The following is a 12,409-nucleotide window of genomic DNA, read 5'->3' on the forward strand; positions in this document are numbered from 1 at the left end:
GTGTCTCCTTTTTAAACTCCAGTGTTGAAACGGAGGACTTAAAGAAGCTTGTTAACGTCCCACCTAGGTGAAATCAACAGCAACTACTCGTGGGGTGATTCAGTATACAACCAACCCGCGGGGAGCTCTTCCGTCAACTCGAGCCGCACGTTACACACAACCGACATACATCACGTGGCGACTCGGTACAACTGACCGAGCCTGGTCCGCTCTGGCGAGCCACACTGACCTCCCGTGTCCTCCAGACTCTCTTCGAGCGCACAACGCCCCTACTTCCGCACAACCACACGAGGTTACAAAAGGTCAAAGATCTTACTTTCTCCATAGGGGTTTTCCGGAAGAAAAGAACGCAGATATCGATATCAGAGTCAAAAGATAACCAAGCACCCACTTAATGACAGACTACATATCAAACAAACATGTCAGTGGAAGAAAAGGAAAACTAATGCAATCTAAACACCAGGTGTAGCACGAGTCTATACACGGCTCATTTATGTTGCTCGGAAGGCAAGAAAGATATATACACCCGAAGAAACAGAAATTCATACAGGTTTAAAAATAGAAACATTATTTGGCTGACGAACTTCCTTCCCCAAAATCATGAAAGAAGAGGGTGCAGCCTTTCACATGGACCGAACATGAATATATTTGTGTGGTATGTAGAAGACTTGGCAACGGCCTTGCCGCAGTGGATACACCGGTTCCCGTCAGATCACCGAAGTTAAGCGCTGTTGGGCGTGGCCGGCGCTTGGATGGGTGACCATCCTGGTCGCCGTGCGCTGTTGCCCTTTTTCGGGGTGCACTCAGCCTCGTGATGCCAATTGAGGAGCTCCTCGACCGAATAGTAGCGGCTCCGGTCAAAGAAAACCATCATAACGACCGGGAGAGCGGTGTGCTGACCACACGCCCCTCCTATCCGCATTCTCATCTGAGGATGATACGGCGGTCGGATGGTCCCGATGGGCCACTAGTGGCCTGAAGACGGAGTGCATGTAGAAGACTTACACCAGAAAACTGTGTCACTAACATTCTGAGATGTTTATCATCACGTATTCTTGCGCAATAAATCTTATACTTTGTTATGTTATAAATAAGTTAGCGAATCAGAAAAATTAATAACTCGTTGATTACAAGCCTAGCGATCTGTTTCTCATACCTAAACTGCACGAGCGACAGCTTAAGTGCTACTTGATGGGCGAGCGTATCATTATGTGTAATAAACTGGCGTCCAAATTAAATGCAAATAAACGGAAATTTTGCAAGGTTGCGTTTATTTTGCCACAAAACAATACAAGTAGGTGAAAGTAAAGTAGAAACGCAAACAAGTGCAATATCCGTTACGGTACACAAAAATGTTCATCGTTTTTTCCAACTTAACGGATTTGCACACACATTCCGTCAACTGCTTAATTTGCTCAGTGTGGGGTGTGACCACCTCTGGCAGCAAGACGGGACTGTTAACGACGGGGCACGCTGTGAATGATATCGTCAATCTCATGTTCAGGCAATAACGCCCATCCTTCCTGCAGAGCTGCTCACAAGTTTTCGAGAGTGGTTGGTCGATGCTGGCATGATGCAACCTGCCTCCATAGTGCATCCCAGACACGCTCTGTAGGATTCAACCCGGGAGGGCAAGCAGGCCGTCATGCGTGCAATATCTTCCACGAAAACATCCAACGCTCCTGCTCTATGAGGTCGAGCATTATCGTCCATCAGCACCAAGTCTGGGCCCGCACCACCTCGCAACAACCGCATATGAGGTCCCAAAATACCGTCGCGATACTGTAGTTAAACGTTGCCGATTCACCCATAAAAATGGTTCAAATGGCTCTGAGCATTATAGGACTTCTGGGGTCATCACTCCCCTAGAACTTAGAACTACTTAAGCCTAACTAACCTAAGCACATCACACACATCCATGCCCGAGGCAGGATTCGAACCTGCGACCGTAGAGGGCGCGCGGCTCCAGACTGTAGCGCCTAGAACCGCTCGGCCACCCGGCCGGCTGATTCACCCATACAGTTTCACCAGGTGGTGTTCACGTGGTCAACATAATCCTTGCCCATAATATTAGGAATCCTCCTCGATATCGGTCTCTTTCCATAACGTCTAGATTACGGTATCGTGTTCCACGTCTCCTACAGATGCGAAAACGTCGAGAATCACTCTCCAGACCAAATCGGGACCCATCTGTGAAAATAACATTGGCCCACTGTTCGACCGCCCAGGTGGCATGATGACGACCCCACTCTAGACGTTCCCTTCTGTGAAGACACATCAGAGGTACACATACAGCAGGTCTCCGACAATAAAGAGCACTCTGCCGAAGCCTTCTGTACACCGTTTTTCTCGATACAACATGTCCAGTGGATGCTGCGAGGTCAAATGCCAGGGGCCGTGTAGGACAAAGGCGGTACTGTCGTGCTGTTACACCCAAATAACGGTCCTCTTTCTGGTATCACACGTGGTCGCCCCTTTGGGGTACAGTTTCGGTCTCTATAAATTGTTGCCACATCTGAGAAACAACAGAACGATTCACATTAAGCCATAATGCATCAGTTTGCGACTGTCCTGCTTTCATTTTTCTTATAGCCCTCCACCGCAGAGAGTCCCGTAAGAATCTTCATTGTGGCATGCGGCACCGTCAGTGACGGTATACACAACGATTGTAGACGTGGGACTACGGGGCAAACACCGTTTGATAGGTGCCCTGACGTCATAGTTCATGTGGATGTCCGTTGATCGGAATGCTATTTTCAGTGCAGAGCACAATTTTACAGGCATCAGTTGACAGTTTGTGTGATTATACGGTGAATTAGATACAAGAGAGGAAATAGCGGTTCGTAGCTTTAATTTTGAACACCAGCGTATTTAACTCGGGTTTGGATGTATTCTTAACATTTCGTTCGCATAATGTGTCCATCTAACTTTAACAACAAAATAGTTTCCGGCATATGAAGAAATCAGTAACATCATCAGAATGTGCATTGTCGTGAAGAGTCCGTAATCGTCTTAATACTTTGCTGCCGCTTGTACATTGAACGGCTTCTCTATTTCAGTTGAATGAAAGATTGTGTGTGCGTTCTGTGCCGGGCACTACAGGCGACGCGTACTAGAAACATCTCAAGAAGGAGGGCAGGTACTGAGAGTGAACACCCGTGTCAGAGAATAAGCTTCGATATTTTTATTCATACGAAATTGAGAACTTTCTCAGAAAATGTTCTTTTGCTCTTAGACTCTTCTCCGGAGCATGTTCTCATTTTCTTATTCGTAAGTCCCATGAAATAAGAGTGGTGTGGCATAGTTGGTTTGCGACGAGACAGAGACATTCGTCTGAAGATCGCAATGAGTATCCTGCGGAGAGTACGCTCTGAAACCAGAGGCATGAATTTCACGACAACTCAAGTGGGAAGAGATGGGATTAGTGGGACTGGCATCTCGCCAGGAACGGCGCTGGCCAGTGGACCGAGGGCAGGGGGCGTGCGAGACGATGCGAGGTCTGGGATCCCCAGCCCATGGCCTGTGGCAGCGCTTCCAACCGAGTCAGCGGCTTTCTACCATCCCAATGGCGACACCGGCAACAAGACATTGCAAACTTTTTCTTTTACAAATAGTTAATGCCTGGCGAAATCAGAAAATATTTCGAAAGGATATTACCCTTTCATTCGTCTTCGGTAACTTCTGAACTACAAGACCGCATGACGAATAAACCGTTTCAAATTTCATGTAACTGACCCTCTGCTGAAGTATGGCGAAAGCGAAATGTGGTGTTGGTTTATTGGAAGACAGTCATTCCAGCCAAAGTAAGCAGGATGTTGGAATTGTGATGGCGAGCAGTATGGGTTAAACTTAACGGAACGACTCGTTATGCAATGTTATCAGGCTCTGGGTGCTTGGTCGAACATATGGAATTACTAAGATATACGTTTCCCGTTCCAGTTGGCTGTCCAGAGCATGCCTTTTCATGGAAATGTGTCCTCTGACTGGCTAGGTTTTGAGAACAGAGGCACCACGACGACGGGACACGAAAAGAAGGCACCGACCGACCGCCGCGTCATCCTCAGACGATGAACTGAATACTATCCGGAGAGGCATATTGTAAGGTGGTGGTGGTGGTGGTGGTGGTGGTGGTTAGTGTTTAACGTCCCGTCGACAACGAGGTCATTAGAGACGGAGCACAAGCTCTGGTTACGGAAGGATTGGGAAGGAAATCGGCCATGCCCTTTCAAAGGAACCATCTCGGCATTCGCCTGAAACGATTTAGGGAAATCACGGAAAACCTAAATCAGGATGGCCGGAGACGGGATTGAACCGTCGTCCTACCGAATGCGAGTCCAGTGTGCTAACCACTGCGCCACCTCGCTCGGTCAATTTGTAAGGTCTCTGCTCTCCCGGTCGTTGTGAGTTTTCGTGATGGGAGCCACCTTCCTCCTTGATAGTGCTGTTACGCCAGCTCTCCAGGAAGAGTTTTTCTCTGTATTCCATCGCAATGATATACTTGACATTGTGGCTCGTTCTTCCTCCAACAAATCTCCTGGCCCCGATGGCCTTCCCAAAGAATTTTTTATTCTATTTTGGCCCCTAATAGAAGGTACGATAACTTCCATGGTGAATGAAGTGTTCCTCGGAGGCTTTCTCCCGCCTAGCTTTAAGGTTGCTAAAATTGTCCTGGTCGCCAAAAAGCCGGGACGTTTGCGTGTGGATGAGGTCCGCCCGATAATCCTCTTCAACTATGATTATAAAGTATTGTTGACTACCATCATCGCGGGCCAACAAAGTTGTCTTCCGGGTCGTACTCTCCTGATTTCCATTGCTGAATGTCGTGACTTGATTTCTATTTCTTCCACCATTCCCGTGCCAAGCCCTTTGCTTTTCATTGATTTTCTCAAAGCGTTCGACCGCGTTGATGATGGATTCCTTATGCGAGTTTCGGTTTTAACGATTCTGCACGACGGCTGTTTAGCTCTCTAATCACTGGTATTCGGGCGTCCATAAATGAACGTCTTACTTCCCCCATCGCGATGTGTCAGGGCGTCCTTCAAGGGAGTCCATTATCCATGTCGTTCTACGTGCTGTTTCTGGAACCCTTATTGCGAACTATAGCTGCTAGTTTGGGTGGCTGGTCGCTGCTGGGAGAAAGGTTTACCGTTCGTGCATATGCTGATGACGTTATGGTTTTCTCCGTGCCCATGATGATATACCACTGCTGAAGGAAGATTTAGATGCCTTTTGTCGTGTTACGGGGGCGCGGGTTAATGACCAGAAATGTCGCTTACTCAGTTAGCGAGGATTTGACGCTGTTGAAATTCGATGGGCTTTGAAGTTCACCCGATATCGAACAATGGGTGTTATAATTGACAGTTATCTGCTGAAGATGGGTAAGATAAACTGGAAGTCTGCCACGGATAAGATTCAGGGAGCAATCATTGAACACGAGCGTCGCTCTGTCTCACTTCTTCATATGGTTCGGGCCATGGAAACATATGTGTTAAGCAAGGCTTATTTTACTGCATAGCTCTTTCCACTTCCTGCGATGATGTACCGCAAGCTGCAAAGTTTAACTCGCAGATTTATCTGGCGCAACTCTGTATTTCACGTGCGTTAGGGGTTCATGGCGCTGCCCCGATTGCAGGGATGTTTGGGCCTCCCTAACATTCGGGTTAAGGCTTCTGCCTTACCCATTCGTCGCACCGCTTTATTATGTCAAACTTGTAGCTCGCCTTTGTGACTGTATCCGACCGGCGAGTTTAACACCTCCAGTAGGTATTGGTAGAATTAAACTACGGCAAGTTAAGGAATTTTTTCTTGAGGTCAGTTATTTAGGAGTAAATATACTTTCCGAAGCGAATCTCTCCCTAAAATGCTGTTAAGCCGCTGGGCAATTCCTCATAGTATTCCCTCTGTGGAAGCCCTGTCGCCAGAAACGAATTGGAAGATTGTTTAGTCTAACATCAGCCTCCCGATTTTCCCGATGTAAGTGGCTTCCTCGTGGTACCACGTCGTTCCTGATACTGCACCTACCAAGGTGCGACTTTGTCGTATTGGCCTCAGTGTAACGGATCCCAGCAATCGTTGCCATGAAACTGATACATTATCTCATTGGTTAATTTCCTGCGGTCATGACCATTGGAGGTGGCTTCGCCGACAACTGGCTTTCCTCCTGAGGACGTCGGAGGCGGCTAGGGGGAGATTCTCGTGCGTCCTGATTCAACCTTCTTCCTCGATCAAAGAACAATACCATCATGTAGCTTGTGGGACATTATGTCCACTACGTGATGGTGAGTGGATATGACGCAGATTCCGTGTGCCTTTTCCCAATATATGGCGACCGCCCATTGGACGCGGCTTAGGATGCAACGTTATCGTGAACTTTTTTCTAATATGTTGTATCTTGTTTTTCATCGACAAGGCGTTGGATGAGTTGCCATTCCCACCTTTTTATTTTTGTGGACACTTCTATGGATTTAGATGTTCCACGATGTAGAAGTGACGGAGAAAGGAATGTGTGGGCACGTTAAAATTAACGCCCCATTCCTTCATATACGTTATTCTGATTTTACCCTTTTGTTTTTGTGGAAATGACTTCTTTCGTTTTATTTTAATTGATTGCTTTCCATAAGTGCTTTGGAAAAAAGGGTGAATATTTTCGTTTATTGAAGGAATACACTGCCATTTGAGTGTATATTTCGGTGTGTTTCCTGTGTGCGACAAAAAAAAACTCGTTATGGTACTAGATTGTAAAAAAACGAGTCGTCGGTTCTGAAAAAGAAAAAAAAGGGTTAGCGTTCAAGCTTTGTGAAACGATTACCTATGAGGAGACGGTCCGACTCCCACTCAAACTTTAATTTTTGTGGTATAAGTGTAAATTCTGTGATATTCAAAAGAATTGCATCTGCACTATTCATTCTTGTTACATTAACAACGTCTCGCCGCTGCGCATGTTAACTGGCAAATGAGGTCTGCCTCTGTGTCTGCAGGTCGAAGCGTTGCGCTGCAAAGTAGTTCCGGGTACGTTACCAGATTTCATGTATAAGGGATATCGCAAATCACGAGAGGCACACATCTTCAGGACATCTCTGAGCGTTTCCTCATTTACCTGTCGGCAGTTATAAATATGTTTGTTCCAATAATTCACTTTATTTAAAAATAGTAAGTAATCAAATAACATGAAATTCACTAGTATCTCATGCAAATACACGTGTTTTTTAATTATATTACCTCTCAAATGTCTTATAAATTAAATAATTTGAAACACTGATGAAAAAAAAATGTAGATATAAAATTACGTATGAGCGGGAGTCGAACCGTCGCTTCATAGATGTTCGTCCATACGTAGCTTGACCGTAAACAACTTTTCTTATCTCAGTTTGTTCGTTATTGTTCATTGCATTTGTTCAGGGCGGACGTCCCATGACACACGTTTAAATTCATCGTTGATCTTTTCACTCAGTTTTTTTGTTACGCTGAGCTACCGTGCCGACGCCACTTGACCAGCATTAACTGCAACGTCCAGCCCCTACACACAGGTGCGTCAGTTAAAACTTTTTCTCGGAATTGCTAGAGTAATGCACCTTACTACTTGCAAATTACGTAGTTTTAATCGCCTAGTAAAGGTGTACAAAGTTTGAAGTAAATCTCAACCCCAGCGTTATGGCCTGCCCTTGTAAGATTTTCTGAAGCTGCCAGTGCTGACTGGAGCGTCGGTTCTTCAGCACTCGAGCCGCGTCTGTTTGAGTTGGGGCGCGTGAGGTGCTGCCACAAGTCCTGTCCAGGCTGCGATCTGATTAGCATTGCTCCTGCGGGCAGCACGCTGCCGATGTGCTGATGCGGAACTACTGTGGCCCAGGTCATCGGCCCCATCGGTTTGGGGAAGGAAGTCGGGCCGTGCCTTTCCAAAGGAATCATTACGGAGTTTGCCAGAAGCGATTTACAGAAATCACGGAATATCTAAATCAAGATGACCGGACGCGGGATTGAACCGTCGTCCTCAAGAACGCGAGCCCAGTGTGCTAACCACTGCGCCACGTCGCTCGGTGACACAAGTGGAGGAGGGAGCAACATTTTAATTGACTCTTCAAGGAATGTACGCTTTTAGAATGAAATTTTCACTCTACAGCGGAGTGTGCGCTGATACGAAATTTCCTGGCAGATTAAAACTGTGTACCGGACCGAGACTCGAACTCGGGACCTTCTCCTTCCGCGGGCAAGTGCTCTACCAACTGAGCTACCCAAGCACGACTCACGACCCGTCCTCACAGCTTTAATTCCGCCAGTACCTCGTCTCCTACCTTCCAAACTTCACAGAAGCTCTCCTGCGATTCTTGCAGAACTAGCACTCCTCGAAGAAACCATATTGCGGAAACATGGCTTAGCCACAGCCTGGGAGGTGTTTCTAGAATGAAATTTTCACTCTACAGCGGAGTCCCGATTTCGAGTCTCGGTCCGGCACACAGTTTTAAGCTGCCAGGAAGTTTCAATGTACGCTTTTAACGTATGCCTTACTTTCAGATTACATTTTATTTTCATCTTTTCCATATTTACGTTTTATACGGCGTCTGCGAATGTCAGTAGCATTCAATTACTGCAGGCAGCGCTGCAGAACGCATAGCAGGGATTAATATTCCAGTCGCCACGCTGGCTGAAGAAGCCGCTGGGCTATCTGTTGTTGTCAGTAGGAGGCGGGGTGAGGTGCCGTGGCTAGCAGTGAGAAAGAGAGCTACGTCATCGCACAATACCTATGGAATCCACAGCCATTCCCGCATTTTCGTTAGTAAATATGTACAAACAGAAGCCACTTCTCCCGCCACAGCTGTTATAAACCCACTGGCCATAAAATTTTTCTTACACAATATTACAACGTATAACAGCAGTCACTTCAATAATCAAATGAACGATGTTTGAGATAGTGAAGATGTACAAACGGTTAGGACATTCCACGATATCAATAAGTACGAACTCTAGACTGCGTGCCGTAGTCACCAGTTGCCGATATGTGATACATTTCGATTTAGTTGGTCTCAGGAAATTGCCGATTTTGAGTGAACACATAACATGGCGTCATTTATTACTAGATTTCGGTATTTTCTTAAATAAATACATCTGAAGGGCGTCAACGAACGTTATTTCGAGCAATATAATTTCCCGATTTATCACTCAGATATTACAGAATACACAGGGCGTTTCCGTAACTGCGTGCAAAAATGTAACATGGCATAGAGAATGCTCCACTGAACAATCTGAGGTAGTGAACCTGCGAACGGAGAAGCCGCTTTGTCTAGCATTACTGTTCTCCAGGATATTTACAACTAACATCCATGCAAGTTTACACGAACTGTGCTGTTTATTTACATGTACGTTCTTTATTTCCTGGGAGGAAACAAGGAGAACGAGCCTTATTATCAGGGACTCAAGATGCAGCTTTTGTTTACTGTACTTGTCCATAAGATGGCTCTGTTGTATCGTATTGAGACTGTCCCATGACAGAACGTTCTATGAATCAACGACAGACCCGTTCACCACTGAGTGCTGTGCAGAGACGTACAGTTCTATACGACGGACTAGTATCGGTGCAGTATTCCTGGTCGCTGGATCGGAAGGGGAGGCCCTGTTCCATGGCTTATGAGTCCCTCGACCTGAATCCCCTTCGTTACTTCATGTGTAGTGAAACTTTCACTACTTGTGTATCTGACCCCAGTGGATACGCAGATGGAATTAGTTGCCAGAATTATAGCTGCCGGTGATGTTACTCGAAAACACACCAGGGGTATTTACCAGCGTGCGTCAGAATTTTGTTCGGCGATCTCATGCATGCATTGTGGTTAATGGCCGTCAGTTTCAGCACATTTTGTAAGATACAGTACAAATGGTACGCTCGTTGTGACAGTGGTGGTATTTGCGGTTAACTAATGTAGATCAAAATAGTTCCCAGTAATGTGATTTTATTCCTATTATCTTGTTAAGCTGGATTGTCTCATCCCAGGTTCCCTCCCTCGAATTGTCCAGTGGAGCATCCTCTATGTCCTGTTGAATGTTTGTACGATTTTACGGAAACACTCTATAGAATCCGCTGGCCGGTGTGGCCGAGCGGTTCTAGACGCTACAGTCTGGAACCGCGGGACCGCTACGGTCGCAGGTTCGAATCCTGCCTCGGGCATGGATGTTTATGATGTCCTTAGGTTAGTTAAGTTCAAGTAGTTCTAAGTTCTAGCGGACTGATGACCTCAGAAGTTAAGTCCCATAGTGCTCAGAGCCATTTTAACCATTTTCTATACAATCCGATGGCGCTGATACTGCTTCTGTAAGGAACATCAACCACGGAAGGTTTGCGGCAAAACAGGTAGGAATACATCCTACGCGACGACTGACAAAGATAGTCCAAGGACGGGTTGCCTTAATCTCTGTAAGTCTCGTATGGAAAAGCACTGCCAGTCATATTGTACACGTCTTATGCCATTTTCCGTGGACTCCATATCTAGGCTTAACACTTCTGGAAGTCCGGTGAAAAGTGGAATATCCTACATGGTCTCTGACCTTTAACAGTAAACCACGCCTGTATGGAGTGGCGCTTACTAAACGAACCTGGTGAGAAACGTACTGTATTTCCATGGAATTACTCAATTTTCCTGTATCAGCCCTATTTCGTACGAATCCCCCTCTGAAGGGTGTATTGCTCAAATGAGGATTTTCTAATGTACTTCTATTGCCGATGCATTACAACTCCTGAGGATTCTTCCAATCTATTTCGATCTGGCGTATGACTTACCTGCAACTGGGTTTATGTGGTCGTTTCACTTTCATTCGCTCCAGATACATCCTCTTAGATATTTAATGGATGAGACCTCTTCCAGTGAGTGTTCCGCAATCGTGTAATCATACAGCAAGGGATCTTTCTGCCTATTTGTCCACAATACGTTATATTCTTGTTTGTTGAGGGTAACTGCCAATAATTGCAACAAGTGTTGATCCTTGCCACACCTTCTTGCGTTTCACTACAATCCCCTAGCATTACAACTTCTACTAATACACTCTAAAAAAAAAGAAGAACGACACACCACGAATGAGTTATCGGACAGGGACGGAAATCGGTAGATGTGATATACGTACATAACCAAACAAATAACTTAAGTGTCAGAGAAATTGGATAATTTATTCAAGGGAACGAGCTACACAAACTGAGGAAGCAAATAACGCGTTGGTCCATCTCCATCCTTTATGCAAATAGTTATTCTGGTTGACACAGATTGAGAGACTTTTCAGATATCCTCTAGACGGACAGAGTGCCAAATTGCGTCAGAGTGGCACGTTACAACCTCCTAATACCGAGCTGTTTAAAAGGCCCTGGCCAAAATGATCGAAACCGTTCTCAGTTGGAGAGTGAGGGATCGATCCTGCTGGCCAAGGCAGGGTTTAGGAAACACGAAGTCAGGTAGTAGAAACTATTGCCGTTTGCGAACGGGCATTATCTTGCTGAAATGCAAGCCCTGAATGCTTTGCCATGAAGGTCAACAAAACGGAGCGAAGAATATTGTCGAAGTACCGCTGTAGTGTACGGATACTGCGGATGACAATCAAAGGGGTCCTGATATGAAAAGAAATGGCAGCCCAGACCATCACTCCCTGGTTGTACTGCCGTTTGGTCGGTGACAGAGTGGTATCCCTCCGGACACGTCTTCGTTGGTCATTGGGCTCCATTCGAACTCACCTGAAGACAATTCTACTGCAGTCAATGAGATTGTTCTAAGATGTGACTGGAAACACCGCAGACAGCTATAAGGCCCGACAGACGGGAGTGATGGTCTGAGGTACCTCTTCTCTTCATAGCAGGACCCCTTTGGTTGTCATCCGTGGTATCCTTACAGTACAGCGCGGTACGTGAATGATATTATGAGCCCCGTTTGTTGCCCTTCATGGCAAGCCATACTGGGCTTATATTTCAGCACACGACGAGAGTATCTGCTGCCCTACCTTGGGCAACAAATTTGGCGGGCCAGCCGGAGTGACCGAGCGGTTCTAGGCGCTACAGTCACAGGTTCGAATCCCGCCTGGGGCATGGATGTGTGTGATGTCCTTAGCTTAGTCAGGTTTAAGTAATTCTAAGTTCTAGGGGACTGATGACTTCAGAAGTTAAGTCCCACAGTGCTCAGAGCCATTTGAAGCATTTTTTGAAATTCGGCGGATCTCTCCCCAGTTGAGAGAGGGCCCTCAAACCATCTGGGGATTTTAACGATGTAACGATCCAATTCGACAGAATTTGACTCGGTATCCCTCTGGAAGACAATCAATGCCAAGCCGAATAACTGGTTACATAGGTGCTACAGGTGGACAACGCGTTATTGACTTCTTCAATTCGTGAAGCTTTGTCTCTTGAATAAATCATCCAGTTATCCAGTTTCTCCGAAATTTTAATCAA

At 46.0% G+C, this 12,409-nt stretch overlaps 1 pseudogene; it reads left to right on the forward strand.

Annotated features, from left to right (window-relative positions):
- The first annotated feature begins 670 nt into the window (after nucleotides 1-670).
- Nucleotides 671-788, forward strand: LOC124607955 (annotated as a pseudogene).
- The last annotated feature ends 11,621 nt before the right edge of the window (nucleotides 789-12,409 follow it).

Source organism: Schistocerca americana, chromosome 3, assembly GCF_021461395.2.
Source record: "Schistocerca americana isolate TAMUIC-IGC-003095 chromosome 3, iqSchAmer2.1, whole genome shotgun sequence".
Classification (NCBI taxonomy): Eukaryota; Metazoa; Arthropoda; class Insecta; order Orthoptera; family Acrididae; genus Schistocerca; species Schistocerca americana.